This window comes from Cetorhinus maximus, chromosome 7 (genome assembly GCF_964194155.1).
Source record: "Cetorhinus maximus chromosome 7, sCetMax3.hap1.1, whole genome shotgun sequence".
Lineage (NCBI taxonomy): Eukaryota > Metazoa > Chordata > Chondrichthyes > Lamniformes > Cetorhinidae > Cetorhinus > Cetorhinus maximus.
In genome coordinates this window covers 121,704,687-121,728,187 of record NC_135885.1, presented here as the reverse complement: position 1 = coordinate 121,728,187, position 23,501 = coordinate 121,704,687, and positions in this window count along the sequence as shown.

Genomic DNA, 23,501 nt, shown 5'->3' with positions numbered 1-23,501 from the left:
AAACTTAACAATTTAAAGTATGCATGTATATATAATTTATATATATTATCTATATATTGCTCCCCAAATTTTGAGGATCAGCCTGCATAGCAATGTGCATCGCAAAAACTTTCCATCAAAGACAGTAAGTTGGAAATTACTTGTCTTTTTTCCCATTTACTTCTTGTTTATATATAAGATCAAGGTCATGTTTATCTCCATACATGTCACTGCTAGAGGCCACCTCCCCATCAATCTTTCTGAGTGTAAAACAGTGGCAAGTATGGGGTTACACTTCCACATAAGTCCTCCAACTCATCCACTGTAACTTCAGTGGAAGAGCTTTGAAAGCCCCAGAAAAAATATTGTGAAGAGTGAATGAATCCCCATAGGATTCTCTAAATCCTTCTATTATGGTTATCTGTAAGCATCATTCAAACAATCTGACAGCCAAGATTTGCATATCCAGGCCATTAACAGTTGTACATATAGCACATATGGAAACATGTAACTGCTCAGAATATGTTCTAATATCCTATCTGATGGAGAATGTTAAGATCTACATCCTAAGACAACTCAGAAAGGGTAGGCAGGATGAAAAACCTTTGCAAAGCATCAATTAACACCTCAATAACCATGCATTACTGTTACCCAGTATAATAATGTTTTGTAAGGTGTTTGTACCTTTGCTGGTTCTTAATTCAAGTTATGGTAGGTGCTCAGCTGGCTGTTCCTCTCTAGCTGAGCAATTTGAACTACTTGATTATTCTTACTTTCTGAAGAGGGCAGTTGGTGCAAATGCTTTGTGACCATAACGTTCATTTGCATCTGGCGCAAAATCCTTGCATTATGGGGTGTCATAGTCATAGAGGTCTACAGCACAGAAAAAAGCCCTTTGGCCCATCGAGCGCTGAAGCCTGAGACAGACTCAAGGGGTGCTTCAGAGTTGAACTCAAGGGGTGAGGTTAGAGTGATTGCCTTAACATCATTTGATCAAGTGTGGCATCGAGGAACCCCAGCAAAATTGAAGTCAATGGGAATCAGGGGGAAAACTCTCCACTGGTTGGCGTCAAACCTGGTGCAAAGAAAGATGGCTGTGGTTGTTGGATGTTAATCTTCTCAGCCCCAGGAATTCCTCGCATAGTATCCTAGGCCTAGCATCAGCAGCTGCTTCATCAAAGACGCCCATCACAATGACAGAAATGGGACTGTTCACTGATGATTGCACCATGTTCAGCACCATTCACTTCTCTTCAGATACTGAAACAGTTCATGTCCATGTGCAGAAAGACCAGGATAACATCCAGGCTTAGGCTAATAAGTTGCAAGTAACATATATGCCACAAAAGTGCCAGGCAATGACCATCTCCAACAAGATCCATCTCCCCTTAACATTCAATGGCATTACCCCATTATCCTGGGGTTACCATTGACCAGGAACTGAGCTGGATCAACCATATAAATACTTGTCAAAAAGAGCAGGGCATAGGCTGGGAATTCTGCAGTGAGTAACTCATCTCCCCAAAGTCTATCCACCATCTACGATCATGTTGTAATAATTATATAGGCATCAATTGCCTGTAAGGGATTGTGTAAACAACATTGTGTGATCATTTATTTAAACTAGGCACGTAGGAACATTTATGCATAGGTAGAAAGCTTGAAGACATCAGCAGCAGAGTTGTGTGTATGTTCTGCCCAAAATCAAAAGTGACACAAAACTGGATCACATGACACACTTCTCTTCTAATGATGTCATACTCCTCTCCTTTAAAGACATATTACAACATCTACAAGGCACAAGTCTGGAGCGAGGTGGAATCCTCTCCACTTGCCTGGATGGGTGTGGCTCCAACAACACTGAAAAAACACAACAAAATCCAGGACAAAGGAGCCCGCTTGATCAGCACCCATTTCACCAACTTAACATACAAACATACGAATTAGGAGCAGGAGTAGGCCACTCGGCCCCTTGAGCATGCTCCGCCATTCAATAAGATCATGGCTGATCAGATTGTAACCTCATTCCCACATTCCTGCCTATCCCCGATAACCTTTCACCCCTTTGATTATCAAGAATCTACCTAGCTCTGCCTTAAAAATATTCAAAGACTCTGCTTCCACTGCCTTTTGAGGAGAGAGTTCCAAAGACCCACAACCCTCTAAGAGAAAAAAATTCCCCTCATCTCTGTCTTAAATGAACGACCCCTTATTTTTAAACAGTGATCACCAGTTCTAGATTCTCCCACAAGAGGAAACATCCTCTCCATATCCACCCTGTCAAGACCCCTCAGAATCGTAATGGTTTCAATCAAGTCGCCTCTTAGTCTTCTAGACTTCAGTGGATACAAGCCTCGCCTCTCCAACCTTTCTTCATAAGACAATCTGCCCATTCCTGGTATTAGTCTAGTAAACCTTCTCTGAACCACTTCTAAAACATTTACATTCACTCCCTCCACTAGCGATGCACAGTGGCAGCAGTGCATACTATATACCAGATGTAGTGCAGAAGCTCATCAAGGCTCCTTCAACAGCGCCTTCCAAACCCACGACCTCAACTAAAAGGATAAGGGTAGGAGACTCATGTGAACACCACCACCTGCAAGTTACCCTGCAGGTCACACACCATCCTGATTTGGAGCTATATCACCATGCCTTCACTGTCACTGTGTCAAAATCCTGGGAATCCCTTCATAACAGCTTTGTGGGTGTAACTACACCAGACGGACTGCAGCAGTTCATGAAGGCAGCTCACCATCACCTTCTCCAGGGCATTTAGGGATGGGCAACAAATGCCTGCCTTGCCAGTGACACTCACAAGCCATGAAAGAATAAAGAACATCATTGGTTGCTTCAATAAAATGCATCCCTGATACTAAGTGATGTCATGCCTCTCACATCTTGGGCTCATTATAGTCCTGTATTTTGATGTAAATGAGGGCTTCTTCCCGTAGTGTGGCAAACGTTTGTGAGTAATGTTTCAGATGTACATTTTTCATTTGGAGTGGAAATTTCAGTGTAGACCTATGCAAATAAGACACACATTAAAAGAAATGCATCATTACATGATCCTAAATTGTACTGTCAGAGCAAAACAACTCTGTTACTCTTGGTGTTATCTCACTTTGAAGCAAAACACTTTACTAGTTGAACCAAACTGAGTCTTAATTTGTGTCAATTCAGTCTCCTATTAAAGAAATGTATATGCAAAAGACACAGATATTCAGTTAAGGTTGCAAGGGGGTCTTATTCTCACTCCTGGATCTATTTACCATACAAGAAGATACAGAGTATTTTGAGTGAACTCCCATTAAAGTAAGATATTCAGGTTGTTTCCAGGAGAAACTGAGAAAGTATCCAGGTGAGCCAATTCATAGCATCACCTTTCTGGCTTCCACTTGAAATCTCCAATGACAAGCAATTGAAGCAATTGGGTCTTTGTAGCTCATCCCACTATCATCAGAAACTGCTGGTGGTGCTTTTTCAGGCATCCAGCAGCTCTTTTATAGCCAATGTGCTCTCTGGGACTCCCAGAACATCTGGAGTACCATGAAAATATGTAAATGAGCTGAACTAGCATTTCTGTGTAAGGTCAGCTGACTTTGTGGGATTATTATTAATTTAGTCCATGTATAGGGAGATAACCCTGTTATTAGTCCTAACTTTGAGTGGTGAGAACAACCACATAACCTGGCATTAACAACAGTTAACAATGGATCTAATTAATATGCAGAATTGGGAACCTGGTTTCAAACACAGGTTGACCAGATCTTTCTTCTGGGGAGACACAGGACTGCCTACCAAAGAGATTATTCATTTTCTTCTTCATGTTGTCTCTTCTCTCTTTATTTTCATGCAGTTTTGGGGATTTTGTTTTCTGGCATTCAATCACCATAAAAGGGGACTCTTTTGATCTGACTTTTTTTTTGGTTACGGTTTCCAAATTGGTGTCCTTTTCTGATTCTGTTTCTGTTTGTTTGAGCAACAGGTTGTTCTATGATTCATTGCTATTGCAATGTACATTTGACTATTTCCTCTCTTTCTTATCAGTAGACATTAGTGTGCTGTTTAGTGTTGAACATACTGGTTAGGTTTTCCATTAACCAAAGAATCACAAGTTCATGACTTTTAAATGACTCAAAACAATCCTGTACCCTACAATATTGTTGCAGGTGCTGACAGCACTTAATGAGCAGCAATTCCGGTATAGCTGTTATGCTTAAATAAGGGTATTTATCCGTTTGTGTATTGTATCATCAATGGATAAAAGAGGCACATGTGCATGGAATCGTTGAAGTAAACAACGGTTCAAATTATACAATATATGATCGAATACGACAATTTGTTTGCACAACTCCCATCACTTAATAAATAATTAGGAGTTTCACTTTTAATAATTAGCAGTGTGGATTAAGATAGGGTGGGTTCACAAATGGGAATACGTTCATTTGCCTATATAATTGCAGGATTTTTTTCATTGAAAATGTCAATAGTTAGCTCCAGCCCTATGTGTTCTTCATCTCTACATCAAAACAGGATAATTTCTGGCGCCAAAATCCTTTTCTCCCTGGCAGTATTTTTTTGCTGAGAATCTCTATAACTGTCCCATATCTTTATTTCAATACCTGTCCAATCTTCTTAGTTCTCAATAATATTTTTGTCTTTTCTCAATGCTTCTTGTCAAATTACAAGACTTCCTCCAACGTTTTGATCAACTCCTCAAACTTTGCACCATGTACTCAACAACTTGTAGCCAAAATCTTTGTCTCCACAGCTTATTAGCGGACTATCGTCGGTCAGAAGTGTCTGTCCATTTCTCCATCATATAATCCAGGAAGACCTCAGTTAGATTTTTAGTGAAGTAAACTATGGATTTGCCATTGAGTCTTTTCTTTAAGATATTGCACAAATGACATCAGGATCAAGTTAATATTTGTTATTTACATTGGCTCAATGGCTCATTAGGTGTTTGTAAAGTATGAAATAAACATTATTACACATGAATCATCATTGGCCAATAACAAATTTATATTGCATGAAATCATTCATAACAAAATTGCACTCACCCCCATTTTGATAAGTGGACCATTAAATCTTTGGAAATCAAGGCAAATTTTGAAAATAGAGTGCAATATGCCCCTTAATTTGCAAACTCTGGTTCATGAATCTTTGACCATGGTGACCAATATGCATGGATTGACTTCATTAATACACTTCCAGATCAAAATGCTCTTTCATTTTTTTCAAAAATTACTTTTTTAGCTGGTCTCAGGATCTAGGAAATACCCATCTCTAATTGCACCTTTCAATTTCATAAATGCAAGATTCAATATCATCAATGAAACCTTTGCAAGCATCTTTTGCACAAGGTATGCAACATCACATAGCAGAGGTTATTATGACTATCTGCAATAATGTGACATGGATGATATTGGATCAGCCATTTTCACTGAAATCAATGATTATGAAAATTGGGGGCCTTATCTGATATTGCTCATTTTACATTCTCGCACAAAGTTAAATGTATCCCTAGTCTGTCTGAAACAAATGCCTTTCATAGCATTGTGAATTAAGCCAACATTCTCTTTCCTAAATGCAGTGATTCACATTGGGTGGTAGCAACCTTTTAGGTCTCACTGATATTATTATTCTTCACATGTGATCCCAAATCCTAGACAGGCAATTTAGTATGAAGAACAGCTGCACAGAGATGGATGGCTACTCAATTCATGTCCATACATACAACAGGAGTTGCTGGTCATGAATCAGAAGTAGAATGCTAGCTTCTTTTTCCTTTCTCTACTCTGGAGAATCTGCAGCCAGTCATAGTGCCCCAGCATCTTTGAATGAGCTCAACTAACTCGGTGCAGAATGGCAATTGAACCTGATAATGTTGTAGCATATGAGGCAGTGTATTATTTACTCGGTCACCAAAGGGGTGATGGAGGTTTTGGTTTACTCATTTTTATTTAGTTTGTACAGAATCCTCTACATGTTACTGTGATTCTGAGCATTTAAACCAATGTATTGACTTGTAAAACACATTACATGCACTTTGGATTAAAAAGGCTAATCATTGCACTTTCGACAGTTATATACAAAGCATTAACACGTACTTCAATAACTAGAAGATTGGACAGGTATTGAAATAAAGATATGGGACAGATATAGACATTCTCAGGAAAAAAGTGCTGTCAGAGAGAAAAGGATTTTGGTGCCAGAAATTATCCTGTTTTGATGTAGAGATGAAGAACACATAGGGCTGGAGCTAACTATTGACATTTTCAATGAAAAAAATCCTGCAATTATTTAGGCGAATGAACGTATTCCCATTTGTGAACCCACCCTATCTTAATCCACACTGCTAATTATTAAAAGTGAAACTCCTAATTACTTATTAGGTGATGGGAGTTGTGCAAACAAATTGTCGTATTCGATCATATATTGTATAATTTGAACCATTGCTTACTTCAACGATTCCATGCACATGTGACTCTTTTATCCATTGATGATACAATACACAAATTGATAAATACCCTTATTTAAGCATAAGAGCTATAATGGAATTGCTGCTTATTAAGTGCTGTCAGCACCTGCAACAATATTGTAGGGTACAGGATTGTTCTGAGTCATTTAAAAGTCATGAACTTGTGATTCTTTGGTTAATGGAAAACCTAACCAGTATGTTCATCACAAACAGCACACTAATGTCTACTGATAAGAAAGAGAGGAAATAGTCAAATGTACATTGCAATAGCAATGAATCATTTACCTTCATCTACATCAAAAAAGCACTATAATGGCAATGTCACTGGACTAGAAATCCAGAGACCCAGCCTAATGCTCTGGGGGCATGGAATCAAATCCCACCATGGCAGCTGGTGGAATTAGAATTCAGTTAATATATTTGAAATATTGATGGCGGCCATGAAACTATTATTGATTATCATTAAAAGCCATCTGGTTCATGAATGGGAAGGAAATTTGCCATCCTTACCTGGTCACATGTGATTCCAGATCCACAGCAATGTGGTTGACTCTTAACTGTCCTCTGAAATGGTTTGGCAAGTTATTCAGTTCAAGGTGAATTAGGGATGGGCAACAAATGCTGGTTTTGCCAGCGATGCCCAAATTCCATGAAAAAATAAAGGAAAAAAAAACGTGATCTAAGCAGGTTGTCAAAATTGAAGAGCAGCAGAGTTATTAATGGTCTTTGAAGTTGTCTTTTTATTGTGATTTAACCTTTGGGAAAGAAGCAGACAGCATTGGGAAGTTTAGTTTATATATTATACCGTGCAAATTTAACATCTAACACATTTTTGTTTAATTAAGTAACACCTTTGAAGATGATCCATACGGTTGAAATCATCATGATAGGTCATGTTCCTTAAATAGTACTCTCAGTGTGATATTCAAAGGTGTTAAAGGATCGTCATTGTTCATCTAAGTTGGAGTTTTTTTGATGAAGCTCAAGGTTTTGAGACATTGTAAAACAGCATTTGAAGAAAAAGATTGAAAGTTAAGACAATGTTCACAAATAATAAATTTGAAGATTTCAGAAAGGTTAAGTGTGAATGCAAATACAACTCAAGTCAACAGCTTCAGCAACACTTTGCATTTATATAGCACATTTGACATAGGTCAAGGTGTTTCACAGGAACATTATCAAACAAAATTTGACACTGAGCCACATAAAGGAAATATTAGGACAGGATTTGGGTGAATACTTTGTCAAAGAAGTAAGTTTGAAGGAGTGTCTCAAAGGAGCTTAGGGCCTAGATAACTAAAATCATGGCCACCAATCTTGGAACAATTAAAATTGAGGATGGGTATGAGTCCAGAATTGGAGGAGCGCAGACGTCTCAGAGTTTTATGGTTGGAAGAGGTTAAGTAGGGAGGGGTGAGGCTATGGAGAGATTTGAAAACATAGATGAGAATGTTGAAATTGGGTCATTGCTGGACTGGGTGACAATGTAAGTCAGCGAGCAGAGGGGTGATAGGTGAACGGGACTTGTTGCAATTTAAGGATACTTGCAGGAGCATCTTGCATTGGAAACATTATGGCCAGAATTTACACCTCGTGGGCACATGTGTGCCTGACTCAAACAGACATGAAATAGCGAGATGACATCGGGTGAGCATCCCGATGTCATCATGCACGCGAGCAATCTTCAGGTCGGAGGGCACGTGCGGGTGTTGGAGCCGCGCCTGTCAACAATTAAAAGACCACTTAAGGCCATTAAAAAGGCAATTTTTTGCGATTTTACATTGCCCACATGATTTTGTGCTCATCGCATGGGCAAAATGGGTAGGTGGGCAGACCACTTTTAACAAAACCTTATCCGAGGGTGGGATAAAAAAGGTCAAAAGCATTGCCATTGTGAGTAGTGAGGAGTTTAGGAGATAGGCTGCTGCTGGTTGCTTATTTGAAATTGACAGCTTCATCTCTGCTTCTGAGCTTCAGTCTTAACATTCCTAGGCTTCATTTCAGAACGCATTGATGTCTCCAAGGTCCCCGGAGAACTTGGACCGTATGGATCCTTCCAGGTATCAGTCAGCCTTCTGTTACCCTGGTAATGGGGATTGTGCTCTCCGCTGGTAGCACCTCCTCCTCTGAGGAAGAGAGGGGCAGAAGGGAGAGGAGGACAGATGTCCGTATACAGCTTCCAGGAGAGTGACCTGTGGGAGGAGAGGCACAGGCACAAGGGGCACAGGGCCAGCTGGTAGTCCTAAGATGGAAGGGTCCGCAGAAGACGCCACTATCCTGCTGCCAGGGTGTATAGGCAGCAATGCAGCTACCTCAACAGGTCCGAGGTGAAATGCCGCAGGGAGACTGTGACCTCCATTTATCAGATGATTGGGCCTGAGATCACCTCCAACTGTGTGGGTGGACATCCCATGCCGGTGGCTCTGAAGGTCACGATGGCCCTCAACTTCTACTCCTCCGGCTTTTTCCAGGGGTAAGTGGGGGATCTGTGTGGAGTCTCCCAATCAGCTGTCCACAGTTGCATCAAGCTGGTGACAGAAGCTCTGCTCAGGTGGGTAATGACATTTATTCATTTCTGAATGGATGAGGCCAGCCAGGCTGAGCGAGCCAGAGGGTTGTTGTGTGACCATCAAGGTGCCAGTGGGTCAGCCAGGTTCCTTTGTCAACAGGAAGGGATTCCACTCGATAAATGTGCAGATAGTTTGTGACCACAAGATGCAGATTCTGCAATTCTGTGCAAAGTGCCCAGGCAGCTCCCATGATGCTTACATCCTCAGACACTCCCAGGTGCCGAGGCTCTTCAGTGCTCCAGCCCGGCTGGATGGATGGCTGCTGGATGACAAGGGCTATCCATTGAAATGGTGGCTTATGACGCCACTTCATCACCCAACAACAGAGGCAGAGCAGCATTATAATAGGAGTCATGCCTCCATGAGAGCGGTGATAGGGAGGACCATAGGTCTTCTGAAGATGTGCTTCCGTTGCCTGGGCAATTCAGGTGGAACACGATAATACTCCTAGAGCGGGTGTCACTGATAGTGGTTGCATTCTGCGCTCTCCACAATCTGGCACTGGCAAGGGGGGTCCCAATGGAGGAAGAGGATCTTGAGGCAGCTCCACAGGCCACAGAGGATGAATCCGGTGGTGAGTCAGAAGAGGGGCACGGTGAGCAGGACGTTGAGGGCGTGGAGCCAGACCTTGGTAACCTGCAGGGAGGCAAGGACACCAGGGACACCTTGATCCAATGCTCCTTCAGCTAGGCTGCAAAGACCTGCTTCCACGTCATGCCAGGGCTGCCGCCTCCATCCCGGATGACTGAAATGACCCTTTCCTTAGAACTCAGAGTCCGCTCAGTGTCTGCGCAATAAAATTTAGATCCACTCACATCCAGCATTAGGTACTAGTGTGCCCTGCACTACAAAACCAGTGAAGCATAATCAAGCCATTAAGCCAAAAGCTAAATGTATATCATTTTGACACTCACATCAGATGAACCGAACTATATATGGTGTTAATGGCCACACCAGTAAACATATTAACAGAACATGGCAGAACAAAAGATCACCCGTGAACAGTCCCTCTTGTGCTCATGGTGTCTTAAACTTACATTTGCGAGTGCTACGTCTTGTTGCCCCCCCACCCCCTCGCTGGCAGCGGCATTGGAGACAGTCTGCTGACTGCTGTCATTTTGGCCTTGAAGACTTTGGTGGTCATCCTCTGACCAGTGGAGCCTGTGCTGGCCCCGCCTGGGAGGGAGTGGCCAGTGCCATGGCTGGCATCTCCCCAATCATCACAGCCTCATCAGATGCCACACGATCACCGGCAGAGGGGCAGAGGAGCTGCTTCCTGCATCCAGAGTGCCCTGAGAGGAGTCTGCAGAGACAACAAGCAGCTCATGCGCCAATGTAAGGCCGCTCTGGACCTCCCTGCTCACCATGGATGGACGGCACCTAGCTGGGATACTGGGTGCCTCATCCTTCTCCCACACTGGCACTGACCACCTGAGGTCATTGCCTCTGTGAGCGCAACCCCAGGAACCCCTGATTCTGTCCCTGGATTTGCCCCTCCATGTGAGTCACCACTCTCTTAATGGAGGAGGGAGTGTGCTTGGCGATGAGGGTCAACACAGTGCTCATGCTCCGCGTGGACTCCTCCACAAAAGAGACCATGACACACATACCCTCATGGATCTCCGCCAGATCCTCCCACACATCTCACTGGACATCCAACATTTATTGCATAATGGACGACTCCAGACGCTCATCATCTACCTTCGGTTCAGCATGGTCCTGGTCTCTAGCAGTCTTCCAACTGCCGGCGCCCTGGGCACTCTCTGCCTCTGCCTGCTCCTCAAGCGAGTGTGAAGTGCCCTCACCACTGTGCACCAACAATGTAGCCGACAATCTAATGCCCACCGAGGTGTTGGTATCTGTGCTGGTGCCTGGTTAAGAGAGGGCGTGTGATGCAGGTGCATCTAAAACCTTATGTTCCTCTGGAGTCAAGGGTGGCTCTTTGGAGTCCTGCATTCGAGTGCATGCTGATGTATCTAAGGAAGAACAACAACATGTCACTAGTTTAAGCCATCACACTGTCACTGTGCATGCCAGACACCCTGGTGAGACAATGGAGATCTGCATCATGGTGCCATCGTCTTTCAATGATCAATGGAGACTCCAGGTTTGAGGCTGTCATTAATGATGAGACTACACAAGAATGTTTACACAATCTGACACTCTCACCTCTGTGCACTACACTCTTACCTCTATCAGAGACCCCTGCCTCTCCATGACCGGCTGACCGAGGTGGGTGGCGGCTTTCCAGCTTTTGTAACTTCAGCAGAATACTAGTGGAAATTCTGGACAGGTATGTGTATGGGATTTCTGTTTAAGGTGATGTGGTGTAGCCAGTGTACATTTATAAGCATAAAGAGCAAATCAACAGCAGAGTGTTACACTATGAATGAGATTGGATAAAGCTAGAAAACATAACCAAAGAAATAGGATAATGGCCATGAATGCCTATTTGTCATAGACACCTCCAGATGTGAGCCCATGGTCTTCAAGAAAAGGCAGATGTCACTTCAAAAGGATGGATTCCATAATTGTATATTAAAGTTGAAATGAAACAGCCTTAACACTTGAAAACTCTAAATTTAACCTTGCTAATTCTATACTGCAATCTTAAACATCAAATGTAACTTTGTTTCACTGTTATTAAGCAAACCTCATAGGCCACAAAATTTGGCTCTGTAGTCCAATAGTCTCAGTAGTATGGGTGGCAGTTTAATAGTAAAACCACATCTCCACAGCATCCTGGTGAGGAGATTAGTGCAGTGTTACATGTGCTGGAAGTAGGCAGATTGTGATATCAGTCAGCATCCATTACTGCTTTGACACCAGACCCATTATTTTAAGCCTCACCGCACAAAGCCTTCTCATAAACATGGGAAGCTGGACATCCTTTCAGCGGCATGAAGGACTTTCCCTATAAAGTGCATAGCTGTGCAAAAATTGGCCCCTTTAGATTACTGTATGTACACAGCCATGCAAAAAAAAAATCCAGGGGCTGTGCACTTAGCTAAATAGCCCAAGAGCTCCTAAAAAATTAAGAGGGGATGTTGCTCTCCATTGGTGCTATTCAAAGGGAACATCAACGACTTGTAGATTGGTTACTTTCCCTTGGCTCTGTTGTTCATGTGGAAGTGTTGGGTGTTCTGAGGAGTTGCTTTCACTTGGTAAAATCTGCAAGGAATGGCGTTGCACGTGGACTAGGCAGTGTTTGCAAATGCAATGGCTCTAAGCACACCACTTGCTCCCAGTCATAGGGGTTAACATAGGAGTCCCATTTGGGCTGCAATTTAAGAGGAAGATGGGGCAGGAGCAGGAAAAATGACAAGGTGCTCACAGATAGGGGAAGAAGAGGAATTGGGAGGAAGGGTCTCATGAGGAGGCCTTAACCTCCTAGGGTCTCCCAGGACCATTTCTCCGACCTTCACCTTTTTACTTATTCATTCAGAGGATTTGGGCGTCGCTGGCTTGGCCAACATTTATTGACATCCCGTTTTGCCCTTGAGAAGCTGTTGGTGAGCCGCCTTCTTGACCAACTGCAGCCTATGTGTTGCAGGAACACCAACAGTGCTGTTAGGAAGGGACTTCCAGGACTTTGACCCAGCGACAGTGAAGGAATGGCGATATGGTACCAAGTCGAGGTGGTATGTGACTTGGAGTGGAACTTGCAGGTGCTGGTGTTCCCATCCATCTGCTGCCCTTATCTCTCTAGGTGCTAGAGATCACCGGTTTGGTGGGTCCTATCAAAAGAATCTTGGTGTGTTGATGCAGTGTAAATTGTAGATGGTATGCACAACTGTTACACTGCAACTATTGTGAAGGGAATAAATGTTTAAGTTGGTGAATTGTGTTCCAATTAAGTGGGCTGCTTTGTCCTGGATGCTGTCAAGCTCTTTGAGTGTTATTGGAGCTGCACTCATCCAGGGAAGTGGAGAGTATTCCATCACTCCCCTAACTTGTGCCGATGGTGGACAAGCTTTGGGGAGTCAGCAGGTTCTGTTGAAGAGTCATACGGACTCGAAATGTTAACTGTGTTCCTCTCCGCAGGTGCTGCCAGACCTGCTGAGTCTTTCTAGGTATTTTTATTTTTGTTGTGGTGAATTACTCACGACAGAATTCCCATCCTCTGACCTGCACTTTTTGCCAGTGTATTTATATGGCTGGTCCAGATCACTTTCTGGTCAATGATAACCCCCAGGATATTGATAGTGGGGGATTCAGTGATAGTGATGCCATTTAATATAAAAGTGAGATGGTTAGATTCACTTTTGTTAGAGATGGTCATTGCCTGGCACTTTTGTGGTGCAAATGTTACTTGCCATTTATCAACCCAAGCCTCAATGTTGTCCAGGTCTTGTTGCATATGGTCATGGACTGCTTCAGTATCTGCAGAGTCATGAATGGTGCTTAACATTGCGTAATCATCAGCGAGCATCCCCCGTTCAGACCTTATGATGGAGGGAAAGTCATTGATGAAGAAGCTGAAGATGGTTTGGCCTCGGACACTATCCTGAGGAATTCCTGCAGCAATGTCGTGGGATTGAGATGATTGACCTTCAACAACCACAACCATCTCCAACCAATGGAGAGTTTTTCCCCTTATTCCCATTGACTCCGGTTTTGCTAGGGCTCCTTGATGCCACACCTGTCAAATGCTGCCTTGAAGTCAAGAGCAATCACTCTCACCTCTGGAGTTCAGCTCTTTAGCCCATGTTTGGACCAAGGCAGAAGTGAGGTCAGGAGCTGAGTGCCCCTGGCAGAACCAGGTTATTGCTGTGTAAGTGCTGCTTGATAGCACTGTTGATGACCTCTTCCATGACTTTGCTGATTGAGAGTAGACAGATGGGGCAGTTACTGGCCGATTGGATTTGTCCTGCTTTTTGTGGGCAGGACATATCTGTACAACTTTCCAGATTGCTGGGAGGATGCCAGTGTTGTAACTGTACTGGAACAGCTTGAATAGGGGCACGGCTAGTTCTGGAGCACAAATCTTTAGCACTATTGCCGGAATGGTGTCAGGGCCCATAGCCTTTACAGTATCCAGTGCCTTCAACCATTTCTTGATATATCATGTGTCGTGAAGTGAGGTGGCTTAAAACTGGCATCTATGATGCTGGGGTTCTCAGGAGGAGGTGAGATGGATCATCCACTTGGCACTTATGGCTGAAGTGGTTGCAATGGTTGTAGCTTCACCAGGTTGACACCTCATTTTTAGGTACACCTGATGCTGCTCCTGGCATGCCCTCCTGCACTCTTCCTTGAACCAGGGTTGAACCGCTGGATTGATGGAAGTGGTAGAGTAGGTGATGAATTGTATATTGTGGTGAATACAATTCTGCTGCTGCTGATAGCTGACAGCACCTCATGGATGGACAGTTGTGAGTTGCTAGATCTGTTTGGAATCTATCCCATCTAGCACAGTGGTAATGTCACACAACCTAATCCAGAAACAGTGTGTTTGGTGCCTGCACTTTAGCAAGAAGGTGGTTATAGTGTTCAATTGTTCTGTGTTTGATTCGCTGAGTCTTCTAACAATTGATGCTCAGTTTGCTTGATTGATTAAATCTGGGTGTGGACTCAAAGAGAAACCAACAAAGCTGTAGAATGAGCTGGAAGCTAGAACTGAAGCATGGAGTAGAGATTTTAAAACACTGAGTAAGAACTGTTACACCCATAGAAACAAGTGTCGTCTCTGCATAGATCTGAGATATAAAATGTACAACAAAGATGATGGCGAAAAGTTTAAATCTATCGGCTCCTACACCTTCCCTTTCTTCACCAAGAGACACCACCCTTGCTGTGAGATTGACAGGTTTAAGTGTTCAACATCTGCATGCTCGATATGTGGATGGAGAGTCCAGATGTAGCAGTGAACCTGAAGAAGGCGATGCTTGTACATTGTCATGGAGAATGATGATTTAATCTTGGAAAAGGTCATAATCTGCCATGTTAGATTTTGTTACACAAAAATGTACCTTTAGGCTCAGGGGGCGAGTAGGGTGGGCAAGGGAGACAGCCACACATTAGATACACCTCGTATAAAGTGACCATTTTTCTGCAGCTGAGACAGTTCAGGCACAGCCACGTTGATATGATTAGACTCAGGCCTCTAGCTTCTCTGCCCACTCAAGCAATGCAGCGGCATCAAAATGCCACCAAGTGCTCCAGAGCTTTTCACCCCTTGACACAGACTGCAAAGTAATGAGTGTTTTGGTGGACTGCAGAACAGTTGGATAACTGGGCATGTTGTATAATCTCCTTGCTAAAGCTGGCCATGGAGCAATCACTGATGGAGGTGCTCACAGCCCCTTGCAATGTCAGCATCCCGGTTTGGACCAGGCTCCCCAATGGTTCAAGCTAACATTACAGCCGTGCAGCGCGGGTTCGGAGAATATCTGCGTCTGAGCTGAGAGCACAGCCTGCAGTCCAATGGGCTAATCTGCTGCCAATCGGTTGGGTGGAGTGGGGCAGAGGTGGTGGGGTTTTGTACAGCCATGCAGCGCACTAATCTCTGGCCATCCAAGTGGTGGCCAGCACGCTCCAGGATGCGTTAAGGGGCCTTCAGACTTAACCAAGACAGGTTCTTAGTACAGCCATGCTAACCCATGTGTCTCTCTCTTTCATCCTGCAGAAGGAGATCATCAGGAGCATAGAGCCTGGTGAACTAGCTGTATGTTTTGCGGCATACAGAGCGCGAGGACAACTGAGAAGAGAGAGTGACTGAGGTGCCTGGCTGGGCAGAGGGAGGAGCAGCATCCTCAGGAAGAAGCGATGGCCGGGGGTCCCGAAGAGTCACAGTCAGCCATCGCTGGTCGGCGCTTAGCTAGACCCAGGGTCTATAGATGCCGCTTTTCATTCCTGCAGATGACCGAAAAGCAGTGTCGCTGAAGACTGCACATGTCTAGGGAATTGGTTGGCCACATCTGCCAGCTGCTGCAGGATTTGACACCACGGGGACATGGAGGGATCCACTGCCAGTGGCCGTGAAAGTGACCACGATGCTCAATTTCTATGCCAGTGGCTCCTTTCAGGGCTCCGCAGGTGACCTCTGTGGGAAATCACAAGGTTCCACCCACAAATACATCGATGAGGTCACAGATGCCATCTTTGTGAGGGTGCACAGCTTTGTGCATTTCGCCTGAGACCAGGACAGCCAGGATGCAAGCGCGATTGGATTTGCCCAGATCTCGGGTTTCCCACAGGTGCAGGGTGCCATTGAATGCACTCACGTGGCGCTCAGATCTCCGTCACAACACATGGTCAACCATAAGGGATTCCTTTTGCTGAACACGCAGCTGGTGTGCGACCACTACAAATGCATTCTACAGGTGTGCACACAGTTTCTAGCGAGTGTGTATGACTCCTACATCCTCAGTCGGTCACAGAGGCCTTATGTCTTCCAGGGTCCACAGAAGCTGCAGGGATGGTTCCTCAGGGACAAGGGCTAACATAGAGGGCGTGGCTGATGACACCCGTGTGGTGGCCTCAGCCTTCAGCAGATTTATTGTATAATGAGGCTCATGCTGCAACTCACAACTTAGTGGAGCAAACTATCTGGATGCTGAAAATGAGGTTCCAGTGCCTGGACCGATCTGATGGAGCCCTGCAATATAGTCCTCAGAGGGTGTCATGCATCGTTGTCATCTTTACTACCTGGCGCTGCAATGGGGGAGACAAGCTGGCTGAGGAGGAGATGGAGGAGCTGAAGGTCTCCTCTGATGAGGAGATGCTGATGAGGATGAGGGTGAGGAGGTTCTCGAAGGCGATGATGATGGGGATGACGCCTTCGCACTGACCAGACAAGGCAGGCACTCTCGGGAGGCCCTCACTGTGCCAGAGTTGTGGGGGATGATGACAACATGCCATAAGGAGACATTATAGATCCTCACATTGCATCTATGAATATTTGACTCCAGTCTGGCTTATGGCAGGCACATACCCTCTGTTATAATGCTCCTGTCATGGAGATGCAGCGGAGGCCCTAATAGTCACTCGATTGCAGGAGGATGATGACGACATGCAGTGAGGACACTCCATAAATCTTGACATAACCTCTGAGAATGTCTGACTCTTGTCTGGCTGAGGGCAGCTCGCTTGTGCTCCGTGATCAGGGTCCTATCATCGAGACACATACGTGAAACTTTAAAAGCATCTGATCCTTTATCCGCAACCCCTTCAGGAGCACAGTGTCACTGGTCACTGTTGCTGAAGAGATGGGGGTCAGCCCCACATTAAAGGTGCTAAGAGCACGCAGAGATAATAACAGAACTCTGTGATGTCTGCCCACAGCATTCTGGCAGCAATGACAAGCACCGTCGAGGTGCAGGCATCAGTGATGTGCCCAAGGAATGTGGGACCGGATCATCACTTTAGTCTGAAGGCTGCACAAAGCACAGGAAAGAGGCCCGGGATGAGACACCTGCCTTTATCTTGTGCAGAAAGGTTTCACATCTGAGTGACATGAGCACTGCTCTTCAGAACAAGGACCCATAGGCAGGGAGACATTATTGGGAGCTTATTTACAATAATGAACAATAGTGAAAAATATATACAAGTGATTAACACCAGTGCCCAGGCTGTGCAACTCCACCTTCTTAACTTTCCTAACCCTGTTGGTACGTCTTGGTGCTCCCCAGACATCCACAACGGAGGTGGTGGCAGGCTGCTGTCTGCTACACCCTGTCTGTGATGTCCTTGGAGGGCATCCTCTGGAGGGCTGAGACTTGGAGGGCCTGTGGTGGCCTAGACAAATAGGGAACCCACTTAGTACTAAAAGGGTTAATGGTGAAATTGAATTAAATGCTTAGGCCTAAGAGAAAAATACTGCAACCTTGAAGAACAATACCAACTTGTCTGACCACTGTTGTAGGATGAGCCCTGAGACATTCCATGTTGTTCTTTCTCAGGCCGAATGTAATCAAAGTTGTGATAACCAAGTGCGTAGGCACCGCACCTGTTGTGGTGGGAATGGAAATTAACTAAAACATGGATTGGTCAGTTAACGTATGCAAATAAGCGGATTGAGATGTGCAAAATTTACTGATTGGCTGTAAAATGCTTTTAAGCAAGTGTTTATGTATTCTGCTTTGAGACGGTACAATAGCTCTTGTTGTATTGTTCTCCCTTGGGCACAAGTAATAAATGGGGTTTCTATGTATTAATGATGCCTTGGTGTGATTAATCTCCGACAGGCCCTGGCCTGCTTTCAGTGTCCTGCTTTGTGGCGGTGGCACTGTCCTCAGCCTATGAAGCTGGATCTACGGGGGCCACAGGAAGAGAGGAGTCAGATGGGCCAGTCACAGGAAGAGTCACCTGGATGGATGGCCCTGGAGTGTGCACCTGCCAATCCTCCTCCCTATGGGTCCCCAATGGCCCCTGGCTGACTCCTTGAGGAGAAGGGGTAGCTGGAGTGAGATTGAGCTGCCCTGCGAAAGCAAGGAGAGATAATTAGTGCATGGCAGTGGCCTGTGAAACGGGACACATCACTCACAGCGTGGTTGTCTGATGGATGTTGTACTGCTGGACCCTCACTTGGTAGAGCACTGCCAACCTCACCATCAGCACAGGAATGGTCCAGATCCCTGCAGCTGGATGGCTCTGTTTTCAAAGTCCATGAGGATCTTGCTTTCGGGCATTCCACCGTTGGTCGACGACCTCTCCCTCTTGTTTTGTGCCAGCATGTCCTGCATGAATAAAGATGGCAAAAGTGTAAGCAGAGCTCCTGCCAAGCCAGATGATAAGTATGCCTGGCATGTGTGGGTAGTAAGTGGTGCCATGGACAGGATGAGAATAATGGAGGCGTGTGTGAGAGAGAGTGTGTGGTGATGTCCATTGAACCGGCAAGGAGTGAGGACCCTGTGGATGTGTGATGGGTTTGTGAGTGTGTGAGTTGAAAGTGATGAGAAGAGTGACTTACCCTGGCAGAACAGAGGAGATCATTCATCCTCTTCCTCTGGGTGGCTCTCCTCTTTTGCAGGGCGTTGACCACCGCTGCCACCGCCTCCCAAGCCAGATTAGTGAGGTTGCTGCCCATCCAGCAGCCAGAGCGGGGTTAGAGGACATCCCGGTGAGCGTCCACTGTGTCCAAAAGGCACTTGAGGGACGCGTTATTGAACCTGGGGGCTGTAGTCTTTTGCCTTTCAGGGCCATGTCTTCTTTGTAGCAGCCGTGGGTTGGAAGCACTCAGAGGTGTGTATGCGGCTGCACTTTATATATGGCGCCCGGCGTGATGAAGCGGTGAGGTGATGGTGTGACAGGCGAATGACAGCCCGCCCGCCATGGAAACGGTGTGTTTCATTAACACGGTAGGTTTGGGCCGATACGGAGTGAAAAGCTGCCATTGCGGCCGATGGGTAAAACGTCACTTAGTGCAAATCTGTGATGATCCCACCCAGGGTGCAGACACGGCTTGTGCAAGTAGCTCAAATGCAAGGTTTATGGACAAAGAGGCCTCAGTAGTCTCATCAACACGTGCCCCATCATGCTGAGATACGTTTGAAACCATGCCTAAATTGTGGGAGTGGTCATCAATATACCACACAATGTCCAGCTCAAGGGAATAATTGTAACTCATGCTTAAAATGGAATCATTTTGCAAAGCTGTGTAGGTCAAAGAATTCACCAGTTCGACATGCGGAGGAAGCTCTCCCTGAGCCTAAGGTACAGCATGTGTATACCATCACGGATAGTGAAGCACCAGTTCATTTTAAGGAATGCTCAGTCGAGATTGCGGGCATCTCCGTGTCGCTTCTCATCGATTTTGGTGCAAGGGTGTCTATTTTGGGCGACAAACTCGACCATTGGTATTTTTTGCAACTTTCTCTCACTCCTGCAACAGACACTCTTCAAGCTTACGATGATTCAATTATTTCAGTTTTGGGAACAATTGCAATTCCAGTACACTATAAAAACATCACCCTAGACAGGTTCACTTTCTATGAAGTTAAAAGCAGAAACAGAAGTGTAAACCTTTTTGATAGGCTTTGATTCAAACTTGAAGACCCTACTGGAGCAGACATTAACATGATTGATGAGGCACACTATACACTCCAGTATCTTATTCGCTGGATTTGGGGAGATTATGGGGCACTGTCATGCTCCTTGCATCAACACAACAATTCTGCTAGTTTCAGAAAATTTGAGATGGCTCCATTTGAAGTCTATGCCAAAGTGTCTCAGGAACAGAAATGACTAGAAGCAAGACAGTATCATTGAGAAAATCAACTCATCACTGTGGATATCAGGCCAAGTCACTGCACACCGCAAACTGGCAAACTTAGACTATGCGTCAATCTTAAGGTGCTCAACAAAGCTATCATTCCAGACAAGTATCCACTTCCTACAATCCAAGACCTGTCGGCATCATTTCATAACTATAGTCCTCACAAAGCACGTCATGTAACTTCTGGGGGATAGCTCCCAGACAAAGGGGGCAACCCTGTGGCCATGTGACTTTAGCAGCCATCTTTTTTGGTTCGGCAGAAAGTCTATTTTTTAAAATGGCAAAAGAATAAAATTCTGGATTTCTTTTCATATTGTATGGAACCCAACACTATGCTGAGACCTACATATTGAAGGTTGTGGTTCTGCATGATCAACTCAATTCCATGAACCTGCAAGATACTGAATCTTGTGTTATACTGATGAAGATGATCTAACCTAAAGATGTGTAGAGATCAATGACCAAACCCTCATGTAGCTTCAGATCCAACCAGTGGAGTGAAGCCAATAACTTACAGCTTTTGTTACTCCAAGAGATGTGTTTCGCTACCAGCTGATGGACTAAGTTCCAGCAGATCGCTTCTTCAGTCTTGTCAGACATTGAGGGTATGTTCAACCCACTTGACACTGTAATTGTCCATGGAAGGGGCAAGGTAGAACACGGTCAACAGTTATCAGCACTTGACTTGCACAATACAATTTGATGCTCAACAAGGTTAAATGCACATTCGCGCGGCACCAGAGATTGACTTTCTAGGGTACAAAGTGACAGCAACTGGAATAAAGCCTACACAAGACAATGTCAAAGCCATTCAAGTGCTTCTGATCCTTTCCAAAGTGAAAAAGTTGGCATCATTCCTCGGGACTATCAACTTTTAGCACAAATTTGTTTCTGAGTGTGCAGAGACCACAGAACCTCTTCAGAAGCTACTGTGTAAAGATGCACAATGGGAATGGACAATTGCACAGCAAACAGCATTTTATGCTAAATGTGAAGATAGTATCTCCACCAGTCCTCGCACATTTCAATACACATGCGGAATTGTATGTCACAACAGGTGCGTCAGGAAAGGCAATTGGAGCTGTACTCTCACAGTACATTGAAGGAATCGAACAACCAATCGCTTATGTGTCACACCTGTTGTCAAAGTACAAGCGCAAATACTCTACTCAAGAGTTGGAAGCACTAGCCTGCATCTATGCTTGTGAACATTGGTGCATGTATGTCTACAGTAGAAAGTCCACTCTCCACACTGATCACCAAGCACTGATGACATTGTTAGATACATGAGGGTCTGGTCATCGATCTCTTTACATCTATAGGTTAGTTCGTCTTCATCAGTATAACGCAAGATTCAGTATCTGAATTGAGTTGATCATGCAGAATCACAACCTTCAATTTGTAGGTCTCAGCATAGTGTTGGGTTCCATATGATTTGAAAAGAAATCCAGAACTTTATTCTTTTGCCATTTTAAAAAATAGACTTTCTGCTGAACCAAAAAAGCTGGCTACAAAAGTCACATGGCCACAGGGTTGCTCCTTTGTCTGGGAGCTATCCCTCAGAAGTTACAAGAACAAAATAATTATTTTCTCAGCTTCTGGAATCTCACACCTCATTGTACAGACCCCTTGTTATCACAAAAAGACCAAGACACTCGCACTCCAGAACTTGTCATGCTTCCAGAGCTGTTTACAGGCTCATATCACACCTGGGACTCTCCAGGCCCATTTCAAAGGGGGATCAAAGGGACATCATTTGCATCTGATAAGCATTACTTGCTAGAGGTGTCAGTAGGTCTGCCTAGACAATGGCTTCCCAACACTAGACCCACAATATGGATGTTAGCTCTTTCAACAACTAAAAACTGGGACATGATCGGTCCTGAAATCAAAGCCAGTTCCAGACACTGAATACCCATCCATTTTGAAGTCATTGCAGAGAGAGAAGGTCACATGAATTGAGTGGCCATTTTGAAATCTCTATATGCCTTTGAGAGCTGAGAAATCCTGAGCCTGCTGTTTAACATCGACTGGAAAGGACTCCAGCAACCTGCTTGAGTAAGCAGTCGTTTACCAGCTGTCAACTCCATGAAGCCTGCTTGATTTTTAAAATCTCGAATCAACTTCTGCCAAGTGATCTAAGCACAGAAAGCCCATTGTGCTGCAGCATCATTTGTTTCAAGGATTAAAATATTGTTTTCTCCAACCAGAAACTCATCTGAACTGAATCCCGCCACAAAGGAGACACCCTCTGGACTCTGACTTCTCAGACTCTGGAAATCACGTAAAATATTATTAATTTCTGTGGATCTTGTATTGTAAGACTCATTTTTCTACCATTACTCTTTGTGTGTTTGTGTGTGTGTGTTCAGAGTGGGAAGTTGCAGACACTCCTCCGCTAGGTTTTTTTTAATATGAAATAAACTAACCTTCTGAGTTAATTATAACATGAGTTTCCTGCAGATTATTAGTAAATCAAATCACACAAATGGAGGGATTGGGAAACCACGCCACAGCATACTTTAAAAGTAATTCAAAACATTTTCTGCTTACGGACAGGTGGTGTCAGGAAGGTATAATAATTTTCATAATGTTGTTGGAATTTATTGTAAAATAGAACAATATTGGGGTCTGTGCATGTGTGTGTATGTAGTGGGGGGGACTTAATTGAATTAAAGGCAGATGGTCTGAAGGCTTTGATGTATCAGGAGAATTAGCTAGATTTAAAATGTTAAATAGGTACACATGGGGGGACTTTTCGAATGTAAGGTGTACAGGGAATATTTGCATTTTTAAATAAACCAGGCTAGCTTGAATTCAAAAGAAGGGGTGAAATGTTACACCTAGCCAGGAGAAGTTAAGAAACAGTGTGTTTATTTTTCCCAAAGATTACTAGTAAAATTGGTACGATGCTAGATTTTATTGTTAGAGAGGTAAAGTCCAAAGACGTAGTGAAACATTAGGAATTTACATTCAAAGAGGAAAATATGTATAAAAGAGAGAAGGCAGTATGTAAGAGAAGGAATTCTAAGATATAATATGTGTGAAAAGCCTCCAGCATCTAAGCCTCAAGCTGCTGTCTATAAGGAACTGAAGCTGAGAAAAACTCACTTTGAATTTGACTGTTCAGGGTACTGTGTGTTATTTTGCCTGGGTCTTTTAAAATCTATGTCTCTCATTGTTGCCTTAGATTAACTAGGGGATTTAGAAGTTGTTATCATAGTAGTAATTTGTAGATCTATGTATG